The 4,380-nt window shown below is 35.0% G+C and overlaps 1 long non-coding RNA gene across 1 annotated transcript; it reads right to left on the bottom strand.

Annotated features, from left to right (window-relative positions):
- Nucleotides 1-766: 766 nt before the first annotated feature.
- LOC138884153 (uncharacterized) lies at nt 767-4,170 on the bottom strand. Its single transcript, XR_011404313.1, has 2 exons — nt 3,591-4,170; nt 767-1,034 (listed from the first exon to the last, which is right to left on the bottom strand). It is a non-coding gene; the product is annotated as an uncharacterized lncRNA (long non-coding RNA).
- Nucleotides 4,171-4,380: the final 210 nt, after the last annotated feature.

The raw sequence follows: 4,380 nt of genomic DNA, 5'->3' as shown, positions 1-4,380 counted from the left end.
ATGAATCAGATCATTGTGTAGTTCGGAAATAAAGGAAACAAACTAACGTTCTTTTTCTTTTTACCTTAATGACTACTCTGACGAGAAAAGAGAAATAAAAGAAACAAATCTCTTTTTTTTTGAATTTTCTAGACTTAATGTTCTATAACCTATTCTAAACTCAAGCTTAACGAACATATATTTTTCTTTTTTTTTTCTTTTTTTTTGAAACAAACACTCCATGAGAAATTATTAAGGAAAACTCTAGAAGAGAAAACAAAAATATTTTTTTTTGATTCTCTTTTTTTTAGGAAGAAGATCGAAAGAATAAACCACGGAAAAATATTTTGAATTTTCATTTGATATCCTAACGCAAGATTTCGAAGCAAGCAATGAAAAAGGTAAAACAGAATGTTTTTGCATTTCAATTTTGATTGCCTAAAGGAAAAATTCTAATGATAAACAAAAGATAAAGTATATTTTTTTTTCTATGTACAATATCTAATGAAGATAAAAAGAATTTTTTTTCATCCTTCATTAATTTCCCCAAAGAAACACCTCAAAAGAAAATCTTTTTGAATTTTGGAATTAACACCTTAAAGAAAGCTTTTAAAGAAGTACTAAAATAAAATTCTCTCTTTTTTGTTTTGAATTTTGGTCCTAATATACTAAAGGAAACATAAAATAATTCATTTTAAGTCCTAGATATTAATTGCCTAAAGGAGAAACAACCTCAAATTTTTTTCATTTCTAGAATTAGTATTGTAAAGAAAACTTATAACGGAAATATAAAAATGCAACATCTCTTTTTTGGATTTTTGAGTTACAACACATTTTGTCAAATATAAAACAGAAAATAACAATAATAAAAAGACTTGACATTACTGTACAAAAGTAGAAAGTAAAAGACGACATAAAACGAGGAACATACTCAAAACATAAAAATAAAACAAATCTCCTTAAGCAACTCCTGACTGAGCGATCTTGACCGGATGGTCACGGGGTGTCTGCCATGCTCAAATTTCGGTAAATAAATCTACACCTGTATGAGAAAACTTTAACCAACACTATGTGAGATAATAACACTCCTTATTAGACACATGCAAGACATAATTGGGACTATTTTTGCAAAATGACTTATTTGGCCAAAAGGTGGCTAGAAGTGCAAAATTTGGCTAAGACCCTGCAAAGCCAAGAACTTAAGATTTACTAGGAAGACCGGACCCTATGTGGGTTGCCTACGTATCCCGCCCCGAGATACGAGAATCAGGTTCGCGTAGTTCGGGCAAATTGGATACGTGCGAGAATAACAAAAAAAAACCACTAATTCATAGAAATCACATTTTTTTTTGCTTTTTCTTGAAAAATGACAAAACATGCAAAATCTTTTTGGATTTTCTTTTTCTCTTTTTTTTTTTGATTTTTGATTTTTGAAAAATGATGAAAAAGTGCAAAATCTTTTTTTTGAATTTTTCATATTTTTTCTTAAAAATGTAACAAAAAACATAACTAGACCCTACTTGCATTATTTTCACACTTCCCCTTCTTTTTTTTCTTTTTTTTCTTCTTCTTTCTTTTTTCATTGTTTTTTCCTTTTTTTTTTTCTTTTTTTCATTTCTTCATTTACCCTCATTTATCATTGATCCGCCAAATGACCCTTTTACCCTTGACTAAATGCAACATATAGCACATAAAATGCATCAGGATGGTCTTTTTCATTTTTGGTATACCTGTCCTAGACATACTCAACCCCTGTGTTGAGTCTCCAAAGTTAAATGCACATGATGCAAGCAAACGTTCCTACTAGGGATCCGGCATGAGGTTTTGTTGTACTAGGTCCAAAACCTGGGTTTATTGTTCTAGACCTGGCTTACCCGAGCGGACAGCTCGAGCCGGGGGGGGGGCAGCGTACCGGGAATACAGAAGCTTCACCGGCTTTGCAACTTGTCCGAACCTCGTTCTAAATTTGGGATATGACTCTAACAGAAAAGAAGTCACACGAAGAACACACTTCTTCATGATTTAGAAGACTCAGAGAGAAGAGGGATTTCGCAACAATTTATATACAGTTCACGGAATATCAAAGCGGTAAAATCAATCAATTAGCACATTAGGCCCAAATCATGTAACAAATTCAGATAATGGATAAAGCCAACTATAACAATTATTCTAAGCTCGAATTCTTGAACCCTGAACTAGAGATTCTGGGTTCGATCCCCAGCAGAGTCGCCAGAGCTGTCACACCTCCTTTTTTACTACACCCCCGAAATTACTACACCCCCGAAAGAGGGTATAAAGGAGTTTTTCCAATCAAAGGACAATCGAAACGGGATTTATTATAAAGATTCAGAGTCGCCACTTGGGAGATTTATGGTGTCCCAAGTCACCAGTTGCATTCCGAATCGAGGAAAATATGACTCTATTTAACAGTCCGCGAACCAGAAATCCGAGTAAGGAATTCTGTTAACCCGGGTGTATTAGGCATTCCCAGGTTCCGTGGTTCTAGCACGGTCGCTTAAACTATTATAATTGGTCTATTATCTGATTTTAATACAAGTTTTAGCCTATGGTACATTTTTAACTTATTAGCCTCTTTTGATTATTTTTAAGGAAGACTTCAACGTCATCTAAAACACGTCTTTGGACCACGCCACATGAAATGCACCCGCAGTCCGAGACACATTTTATTTAACATTGTTGAGATTTTGGAGTTGGATCACATGAAATGCACACCCAAATTTAATAAATAAGGAAAACAATTTAAATAGCGCACTTAAAACAACTACGCACTTTCAAATTTAAAGCAAGCTTTGTGAGGGCCACGGAAATCTAAGAATGACACACCTCAACTAATTAAAGGACCTAGCTAATTGATTAAAAGGCTAAAGGAATTTCCACTTTATTTTAAGCACATATTTAAACTAAACTAAAAAAAAATAGCTAGCACTAAACAATTTGGATTAAAGAACATGGCTTGTGTTTTCGACGCCAACTTGAATTGTGACTACAATTGATTGGACCTATAAAACTTTACAGATTATTACCAAGAGATTGGAGTCAAAATCACCCAAAACCTATCTGACTAACTCTTACCAAACTAATAAGATGCAATAGAGAAACCCCAATACAAAGAAAAGAAGCACCTATAAGGAATTTGAGTAGAGAAAGCAAATATGTTATTCAGGTGATGGAGACCACAGTGGTCTTCCCAGAGCTTGGAGGTCCCAAAAGCAAAGTCATTCTACATGGCTTAATCATACCATTTACATCTTTGAGAATTGTAATTTGCCTCTTTTTACTACGTAGGATGAAATGCAACAGACGAGCAACTAGCAACACACTTGTGAACTCAACTGATTTCCGTATATGAAAACTCGAGCAACAGTATATATTTCTCAAGTGCAAAATTAGATCAAATAAAATCACATGGTTAACTAGTGGTATTATACACCCGTTTTCAAGCTCAGATGGTGACTTTAACATTGAATAAACTCCCACAAGATCTAACAAGCATTTTACCAAACAGATTTCATACAATAGACACTCAACCATAAATCCATCTTAGTTATAAGATTCAAAAGATGAAATGGAAATAAGCACCGGAAACTTACACAAATAGAGCAACGGTTTTCTGATTAACCGAATCGCAGCAATTACATGGACTGAAACAGAGTAACGGTTACAACCGGAAATCAACACAGCTTCAAACGAATCGGCAAAATCGAACCAGAATCTCGGATCAGAACAACAAACCGCACCTCAAATAGAAACTTAGATTACGCATCAATCGCACCTCAAAAATGAAATCACGAACTGAATTCCATGATTGAAAGCCACATCAAGGAAGAGGAAATTCCAGAATATCGTTACCTTTTTTCTGATTTTTTTTTGAATGTGAAAGGAAACTTGACGAGAAATTGAAGCTAAAAATGGAAAAGAAGAAAATCGGTTTCTCTGCTTTCCTCTCCATTTTTATTCCCATAATTTGTCCCAAATTCTTTGTCCAAAAGCTCTTTTGATTATCATTCCCAAACTTGCGTGTGTGTGTGAGTGTAATGGCTGCTTCATTTCTTTGGAGAAGAAACCATGGCTGAGGCTGCGTCGAAGAAGAACGACGGGGTCTGTTTGCTTGTGCCCAAAAATGTGGCGGATCCGATTTGTTTAGGGGTCTTTTTGTTTTCTATGAAGAAGAAGAAACGTGAGGGAGGGGGTCTGTGAAAGAGACGGGAATCTGGGGGGGGGGGGGGTTGAAGAAGATGACGCGGGGGGTCCTGTCAAAGCTGCGATGCTTTTAGCTTTTTCAGCCTTTTCTTCGTTATTTTCTCGTTCTTCAGCCTTCTCCTTTTTTGTTTTGTGTATTCTTTTTTTTTTTTTATAGAGTTTAGGTTTTTTTTTGGGGCA

Source organism: Nicotiana sylvestris, chromosome 12, assembly GCF_000393655.2.
Source record: "Nicotiana sylvestris chromosome 12, ASM39365v2, whole genome shotgun sequence".
Lineage (NCBI taxonomy): Eukaryota > Viridiplantae > Streptophyta > Magnoliopsida > Solanales > Solanaceae > Nicotiana > Nicotiana sylvestris.
This window is presented reverse-complemented; position numbering and strand designations above follow the sequence as displayed.